General features: G+C 44.8%; 1 long non-coding RNA gene across 2 annotated transcripts; it reads right to left on the bottom strand.

The window, feature by feature from the left end:
• On the bottom strand, nt 1-6,976 carry LOC136017176 (uncharacterized). Of its 2 annotated transcripts, XR_010613853.1 has the most exons (3): nt 6,794-6,976; nt 2,381-2,577; nt 1-1,913 (listed from the first exon to the last, which is right to left on the bottom strand). It is a non-coding gene; the product is annotated as an uncharacterized LOC136017176 (long non-coding RNA). The 2 variants fall into 2 exon arrangements; XR_010613852.1 differs by lacking the exon at nt 6,794-6,976 and having other exon boundaries at nt 2,381-2,759.
• Nucleotides 6,977-9,524: the final 2,548 nt, after the last annotated feature.

The following is a 9,524-nucleotide window of genomic DNA, read 5'->3' as shown; positions in this document are numbered from 1 at the left end:
TAATTTGTTCCTTTTTTTTATTATTATTCAGGAAAGCTCACATGCATTTATATGAAGACATAAAGTGATTCTTCCATGCAGAACTCTGCCAAGAGCTGTGCTTGTTATTCCAGATTTACAATAAAAAGTATTGTGCAAATGACCTAGATACATAGAGTACAGCACTTAAGTAGGGATTTGGATAAATCCAGCACACATATCTAATCAGAAAACATATACAGGCTTGGGAAAACACTTGTATGATGTTACAGAGTCTTAATATATAGGTGTGCATAGGTTACAGAGGAAGAGACAGGCAATACCGCATTAATGCTGTAAACTATCTTTTGTATTGGTTTGTAACATCTGCTGGCCAAAGGAAAGAACTAGGAGCACCTTGAGACGTAAATCAACCTGATCCACCAACTCAGTGCCTTAACTGAAGTCATTTGACCTCATGTGTCTTAGTCTTAGAGAACAGGATAAATCACTGATTCCCAAAATGAAAACCAGATGCTGCAACATTTTAGCAAAATCTTCCTGCTTGTGGAACTATTCCTACTTAGAAGGAAATTTCCACACTTTTTCATGCCTTAAACATAAGAGGATGAGGGCTTTTAGCAGAAGCATGACTGCAGATGGAAGGATAAGGCCCAAGCTTTACACCAGAGCAGAATACAGCTATTGCTATACAGCTATCACTATAATGCGGTCACGCTTGAAGTGTTCATAAACAACAGAGCAACATATGCTGTAGGCGATGCATCGCAGTAGGTAGGTTTGTAAGTACTATACCACTGCAGAGTAGTTAATTTATAAAAGTTCAACGCACACAAACCAAATGAGACATACTGGCACAGAGCATATGATGCTAACTATCAAACATTAAGTGTTCCTAGAGTGACCATCAGCTCTGCTCCACAGACAGATTTCAGAAGAAACTGGAAGAGCTCATTTCCACTCCAAATCCACTGTGATTAGCACTGCACTCAAGATACTTATTTTGATATTTCAGGTTTTACAAGCCACCACTATTTATTCGGCTTTACGATGTCACCTTCCTTCTCAGTACTTTTTACTCAACTTTAAGATCATGACTAGAATTCACAAGATGAATTTTATCAGGACTATGCCAGTACTAACTCAAAAACTTGCATATACCAGTCTTTCTACTGGCTACTAAGAACAGATAACACTCTGTACACTGAATTGACCCACAGTTAAACTAGATCTCTTCATGGATTTATTTTAATTCCTAGAATGATACCGTTACCCTTTGAGCAATTGTTTGCTACCAGCTCAAAGCAAAACACTCTGGACACAAACACATGAGAAAGCAGGAATCTCCAATGTCTAACATGAAAATAGCTAATGAGGATACTCATATTTCATCACAAAGGTATAAAGCAACCCCAGCAGTGCCACGCTGCTAGGCTAGGTCTGGTGAAGTTGTACTTGTGCACAGTCATTCATCTGGTCAACTTGTGCTCAACCTCCAACCCAATGCTCCTCTGAGATCAGATACGTACAGAGGCAATTCCTTTGACTTTGTGGGCCTGCTTCTAGATGGACAATACACTGAATTTGGGCATTTGGACTGTTGTTGGAGCTTACTTTTGAAGTGTTTGTGCCCCTGTTCATGTGGTGTGCTTTTCTTGGCAGCTTTGCTGAGCCTCCACTGAGAACTTTCCTTATGTGTCTTCCTGGAGAGATCGGGTAGCTCAAACAAAGGAAACATTAAAAAACACAGGATGGGATCCCTTACGGTGCTGATGTATTTCCCACTTCTTTTTGGAAAAAAACTGCAAAGGAGCATGTAGCCCAGGCTAGTGTCTTCTGCACTAGAGGCTGATGGATTTGGCCTACAGCCTGGAGTAGAAGTCAGCTAATATGTCCCATCTTTGCTAAGCAGCTCATTTTCTGTCTTTGAATTCCTACATGACAAGCACAAAAAAAGCATATTAAAGATTGATGCAAAAGGCCCTGAAGATTGGAGCTCCTGAAAGGCATCGCGCAGCAGGTCTTCGTTAGCACACGAGAGCAGATGGACACACCACCAGGGGGGTGACAGCACATGCAACGCCTCTCCACACTTTCTTCTCCAGCCTAATGCCTCTGAACTTCATAAGCAGCCTCAAAACACCCATAAATGATTCAGAAGAAGGATTAACCAGGAAAAGTGTCACTTGCTGGTTCTTCTTTCACCACAAACATAGGTAGAGCCCCTTCTTCTATCTGAGCTGTAGTCACACAAGGAGATTTATATGTTCAGTCCCCAATTTTTCAACCCCCCCATCTTTACTCTCCTGGGAGTATCTACCTTTCCTCAGTAAAGTGCTCTGCGCTCTTACATCTGACATCCACAGTCACATACACCTCTGGGATTCCCAAACTTTCTCACCTGTAGGATCTGGTCCAGGAGACAGTGCCACCGCAAGGTTGATTTGGCTGTCTCTTTTCAGGGCAGGAGGAAGGCTGCTGAGCAGTTGTTAAGTGTTCCCCATTAAGAGCACGGCATCGAGATGACACACCAGTTGAAAGCAGTGACACTCTTCTTTTCCTTTTGTACCCCAAACTTAAAAGCAGCAATTTCAATGCCTAACATTTCAGAAATGTTTAAAATTAAAACAGACTACCAAATAATGCTTCTAATACCCACACAATGTGACACTGAATCCTGCTGCTTTCCAAATTGGACAAGAATCATTATACATGATATCAACATGAGTATAACAACAGGATTTTTTGCTTGCAGCTCCTGGAGACAGTAACAGTTTGCATAAAACATATTGGCAAGGCTGGCATGATTTAGGGGTTACATCTCAAATTAATGAGTGGAAACGTGCATATAGTTACCAGAAGCTGCCTCTCTTCACTTCTTGACTTTTCTGCTTTTTGACATTTGCTTTCACATTGCATTTCTGGTGCTGATGCTGAGCTTAATACACAAAAGCCAGAATAGCTCGAATATTCTATGTTCCTACCAGCAGTTGCCTGATGTTGCTACACCCCTCCCCAGGACACAGCTGCCTCTGTTGGATGCAAACAGCCACGAGAGATCTCAGGAGCCAAACCTGTGTCTGTAGCAATGGTCAGCCAAACTCTGCTGCTGGCACTAACCTTGCTGCCTGTCCCAAGTGTTAGTGCTCAGTCCTCTCCAGGTGCCACCAAGCTAACACCTACAAACAGAATTGTTGCCCTTTTGCAGCCCACATTTACCCAGCACCTTTCTGCTCTGCCTTCTCTTCCTCCCCATCTGCCAAAGGGGCTGACACCAGCAACCAGAGTCATTGGCAGATGCTTCCAATAACCCTGGGGCTGGCTTGGGTCATTGTTCCAGATCACAGAGCGGAGGGACAGGCAGCAAACCTGTCATCAGAGCTATCAGTGGGACCTGTCTCTTAGCTCCATGTCCTGTGCTTTAATGCTGATATTTGCTCCATATGGCGCTCAGCATCAGCACTGCCCAGCGCCCTGTGTGATGCCACAAGCTTTCCATCCTTCTGCTCTGTGACAGTTCATCAGAGCTGCAAACTCAGGCAATGCCTGCTTGTTTTCTGAACTTGCATCTAGTTTTGTGCAACTTGCTAGACAATCATCCAGCCACACAATTTACCCCACAGCCTGTAGCATCATGTAACTGAATTTTTATGATCAAATGTTCAAAGGGGAACTTTTTTGCAAAAGAACATGTTTCAAAGCATCTGATGATCTCCACTTACTTCAGCGCGATGTTTCCAAGTGGAGGGGAAAGAGCCGCCTAGCCCAGCTTCCAGAAACACTCTTCACCATAGAAACTATAAACTAAAACATCCCTACTAGTGATTGCAGCTCACTGGAGCATTTTAGTTAATAGGTTGTTTGAGTAAGAGGGATATTTGCAAAGCATCACTGCTAATCCTGCCATTTGCTGTATGTGGAAGGGCTCCAGCCAATTTTATGAAACTCCACCCATGCAGCAGGACAAGGTACATACTGAGTGCTTGCCTTTTCCACCAAAATAACCCATCAGCAGCCATGTTTCAATATAAACTAATCAAGAATGAACATGGGATTGTTTCTCCATAGCAGTTTAATGGGGTTTTTTGCTCTCTGTCCCAGCAGAGCAGTTCATGGTTTGCTTTCGTATCAGCTATCCTGGATGACCATCACAGGCTGTGCGGTAGCCAAGGCTGGGTGTGAATCATGGGGTAACCAGCCTCTTGTGCTGTCCCGGACCAACGTATTCTGCTCTTTTCCCTGGTTAGTACTGTGAAAACCTCTCTGTCTTTCCTGGCACAGTTGGAAAATTACAGGAATGCTCCGAGCAAGGTTCTTTAGCCTGCATCCTCGGTGCAAGCTGACTCTGCTACTACTCACACTAGCACACCTGGCTGGGAAGTGTCACCAGACTCATGCCAGAGGATCTTGTGTGGGCAGATGTATGAAGTGATAACACTGGGTTTGAGCTCAGGTTAATTCCACAACAAAGAACACATTCTTTGCACCAGATTTCTCTTTCTGAAGCCATTCCATTTAGAGCAGGTTGATTTATACTTACCCATCCCCTGTTTCCCATGAGAAGGCACAATCTGAGTTTTTAAGGCAAAGCCATAAATTTCCCATACAAGTGCTTCAAAAATCATCCCCTTTTTGATTCACTGTGCTTGAAAGTCTTTCTGAGCCAGAAAATGCAGACCTCTCTGGGATATTCATTTGAAAGCTGAACAAATGACTGAGGCACCACTTAGGGAGTCTGTTCAACAGTCTAGAAGTTGAGCAACCCGAATATGCAACTGCATACGTTATCTTCCTCCCGACTGAGTGACAGCAGCCTCTCCATCACACAGACAAAAAGCACATGAATACTCCAAGAGCCCAGTGCTTCGGAATGTGAATGTTCAAGGTATCAAGTGCCTGTTTCAAGAAACTGAAGCAGCTTTTGCAAAACACATTACAAATTGAAGACGTGTATCTGTGCAGAACTTTGCAAAGACTGGGTGGTCTAAGCACAAGGACCTCTATGCTGTAGGACTGTCAGCTCCAAGTGTTCAAAAGTTCTATGACTGGTTTAAAATGGCAAGATTTAAAATGTGTGGATCTGGGCTCCCCAATTGCTTTTGCAGCAGGGGAAGAGGAGAGGTACTGTGTTTGCAGTAATTTTTCTGTAGCACAAAGGGTTAGGAACATCCTTTAGAAAATCCCAAACCAAGATTCTCCAGTAGTGTCACAACTCCAAGGGCTGGATTTCCAGAGACAGAATGAAAGAACATAATCTAGTGAGCAACAAAGCCTAAGTCAGCGACATTGCCTTGGAAGACCACATTCCACCACCATTTCAAACCTACTCTGTGATGCTGGGCTGGTTGTTGGGTCCCTCTATGCTAAACTCACATAATGACATCAACCTCAGGGCCAGACTCCTGTGCATCCTGCAAATCAGTAGACTCACCAATGGAGGCATGGAGGCTCCCTAGGAGGTATATGGGAAGACATAGCACCTGGGAAACAGGACTCACTACAGCCAGCCTGGTATGTGCGGGGATGCCCAAGTTATGCTTCAGGAACGCCTGAGGTGGGTCAAGTTCCACCTCTCCCAACGACTTATACACTGGTGTCTAGGGGTGTTTGCTTCTGCTCAGTGCTCGCAGCCAGAAGCCTTTCTGGGGCCACCCCAGCCTTCCTCTTCCTCCAGCCTGACAGAGGGGCACCCCTTACATCAGGAAAGGCTTTTTAGGGCCTTCCCTCCAGCAGATTATCTGGAAAGAGCACAGCACAGGGGCTGGTATCTGGGGAGATGTGGGGACAAGGGAGAGCGGGACTCCAGGATTTCAACCCTTGCTCTAGTGAATCCTCACTCCAAAAAAGATATGGTTTAATTCGCACTTATCTTCCAGCCGGCTGCCCTAAGTAGAGCCTACAGGGTATTCATCTACCCTTCTCAGCTGCTTGATGTTGCATTCAAAGTGCAGTGGGTTTTTTGCTTTTGAAGGTGCTTGAAATAAACTGCAGCCTCACAGGTCCCTAGTGCTTTACACACCAATCACCTCTGAGGCAGGAAACATGGTCAAATCACCCAGGAAGATATGAAAACTCCTGAGGCGTCCCTGCATCCCACTGTGTGCACCAGGCAGCTGAGCCCCCGGGTCTGAAAGTGATGGCTTCTTCCTGATGCTGCTGCCTGGGGACAACACTCATAAAAATTATGGAACAATTTAGACTGGAAGGGATGCATTGCCTTCATTTGGTCCAACCCCTGCTCATAGCATGGCCACCTTTGCCAAGAGAGCAGGCTGCTCTCGGAGAAGTTTTTTTTAATGTCCTATCCTTTGCTACAATAGGTGACTGTTTCCTCCTGCTCTTTCACTGTGCACATCTGAGAAAAGTTTGACTCTTCTCCATAACCAGAAAGGAGATCTCCCTTTAGCCTTCTGACGATTGGAAAGGTGGACTTAATGAAAGATGAGCCTTTGGCCCAGGCCTGGTGCTCAGGACATCTTGACATAGTGACTCACTCCAACACCAGCCTCCCTGATACCACTGGCAGGTAATCAGAGGAACGTGGGTCTTCTTAAACATCCAGCTATCACCCAAACAGCTCCTCTGTGTTCCTAGAGGAGTTCAGTTTCTCACTGCTACCATCTGGACACTTTGGAGCAGATTTTTTCCATGTCATGATCACCTGCCATGAAGATCACGCTTGAAAATACAGGTGTTTCTTTGACACATTAAAAGCAATTGTTAAAAACTATGCTGGATGTGATAGGTGTGGGGCAGATGGTCTGTGAGGTCTCTGTGCTATAAACAGGACATTATAAGACTTCCTTTCTCTTACCTTTATCTGCCTTCTCCAGGGACATTTTCAAGGCAAGGGCTGTCTTTCCTGAGACCATACATTGTTCAGCTGAAGGGAACTCTGGTCCTGTTTGGGTCCTGTATGACATAAACCATAGAAAGTCAGAAGCAGCCACTTTCTCTCCATGTTCATTGCTGTAGTAGTGCTACCAGTGACTCTCACATCAGCACGCTCCACTTCCACCGGGCTTTTCATGGACAAAGGAGGTGTTTCCACAACACAGATGTGGAGGAAGCCAGGGTGACAGTTGTGTGTAGGAGTTGCACTCTGCAGGCACCTCAGCTGCTCCTTGTCACACCAACCACATTGTGCACTGGCATTGCTAAAAAGTGGTGGAGGACAATAGCTATTGCCATTTTCCCCTGTTGGGACAAGTATCCCCTTGTTTAAAAATCCACACCTCTACGCACACCTACACAATACTCCAAATCATTGCAATGTGTGGACTGAGATGATATGAATAGTATAAATATGCCTTTGTACTCTCCAAGAGATTTAAGCTCTCCCCTCCACACACCCACCGCTGTGTGCCTCTATATATCTGATAATACAGGGTTACAAAACAGTGCTGTTATTCCTGTGGGGTTTGATTGTTTAACATTGTGCTGAGCAAAGTTATCAGAGCGATCCCGATGGACCAAAATAACTCTTTGTTTCTGATGTGGTGTTTGCAAAATGGGAGCCAAAAATAGCTGTTGGCTGGTTGACTTGAAATATTGCTGACCTTTCAGCACACCCAGCAGAATCTGCCAGCATAGAAGTCCCTCTGTGCTGGGTGTGCAGGGGAAAGCACCCTTCACTCATCTCTTCCATTTGAGTCCTACTAAACTTGGGTCCAGTCTCATCTGCTTTGAGTCCCCTTGGTTTGTGTGCTGAGGGGGAGACAGATGTCAGCAGTACTTGGGAAGACTGTCTTCCAGAAGAAAGGTCTGCAAGAACATACCACCCCATGCCCTGTTTCTGTGACCATTTTAGGTGACTCAGAGCCAACCACAACTGTAAATGTCTTTTGAACTGTTTCTTCCTCCACACACAGAGGCAAACCTGGACCTGGATGCCAGATGGGAGCCGGGAGAGCATTCCCAGTTCTGCTCAGGCAGGGTGTCCAGTTTTCTGACCTGTGCCCCCTTTTCCTGCCTGGTTTGCACTTCTCCATCCTGCTCAGGGTTTTCCCAGCCAGCTGTCACAAAAAAATGAGTGGTTTAGAGTCACTCGGAGAATCACCATCAAAGGTATTCGCAAGAATAGTTTTAATGAAGATTTGCAAAAGCGTGACTTAACAGAGCTTGATGGCAAAGTTCACTCTATTACTTACCACACGAAGGTAAAACCAAGCTAAAATGATTGATATAGAGAACAAAGACACAAAAGGTAAGGGAGACCCTCCCATTAGTTCAAGATATCAACAGGCACTTGACACCTTGAACAAGGTTCAGAATGGACCCCCTTGCTTTTTAAACTCCTGATGGAGCCTAGGTGCAGCTGAGTTCAATCTTAGTCTCAGCCTCAGACAACAGTTTATGTCTAATGGAAGACACACAGAAATAAGGAAATCCTTCCACTGAGTCACAAGTAAACCTCCTTGTTTTTTAAACTCCTGGTGGAGTCTGGGTGTAGGTTTAGTCTTAGTCTCAGACTTGGTTAACAGTTTAAAGGGTTACAAGCATACTAATTCACCACAGATGGGGTTTTTACAAGGCTTTTACCTAACAGCAATCTACAGTTTTAAGGCGTATCTTAACGTTTACAAAGTGAGTCAACAAGGTTTACTATACTCCCTATAGCAATTTATACATACATACATATGCCCAGACACAAAGATGCATAAAGGTATTCTTATTAGAAACGTCCTTCAAGTTCAGCAAAATACTCACTTCAAATGTCTTAACATTCCAATTGGGCAAGGGTTGAGCATTGAGGGGTGGGGGGTCTTCAGGCCAGGTCCCATAGACAGATAGCTTTTGGTGACAGTCCTCCGATTATCACAGACTTGAAAGTTTAGGAGTTCTGAGAGACATCCCGCGCAGAGGGAGATGCTTGTTGCTGCCTGCTGCAGTCAAGAAGAGATCAAAGGGCCTCACTTCAGACCATTATTTATAGGGTTGCAAGGTTTTAGTCATTAGTAAGTTCCCATCCTGGTCACAAGCTGAGCCAGTAACTAGTAGAAGTTCTTCAAAACTCCAGTAACAGTGGTACCATTCAATTCAAGCTATGATCAAGGGAAGGAACGTTCCAAGGATGTCAGGGAATGACTGATAAACCCCACTCTTGCTTCCCACCTTAGCCAGGCAACAAGAGTCCCTGGTAAGGTCAGTGCAACCTACCTTAGCCATGTAAGAGTTCCCTGTACAGTCAAGGAACACTTCACCTCCCAACTCATTACACAGAGGCCAATTTCTGACATGAATTCCTGAGACCGTAGAGCAGCCCAGAGGATGGGGGTGCAGGATGTACCACCACACTAATGCACTGATAAACACCTTATACCCCTGAAGAGGCAAAGTGTGTTAGGTGTTTGTCAAAGCTTAGTCCCACGAAACCCCAGTCCCTGCAAATAATTTTTTCCTGTATAACCAACCCTCCAACTCATCTTTTTCCTTTGTGGTTTAACACACTCCTTTGATCAGGGACCATTTCATCTTCTGTTTCACACTGAACCTATAGTCCCATACCAAAGATCAAGGACTGAAGATAATTCCTGTATTGGTCT

This window comes from Lathamus discolor, chromosome 6, assembly GCF_037157495.1.
Source record: "Lathamus discolor isolate bLatDis1 chromosome 6, bLatDis1.hap1, whole genome shotgun sequence".
NCBI lineage: Eukaryota > Metazoa > Chordata > Aves > Psittaciformes > Psittacidae > Lathamus > Lathamus discolor.
This window is presented reverse-complemented; position numbering and strand designations above follow the sequence as displayed.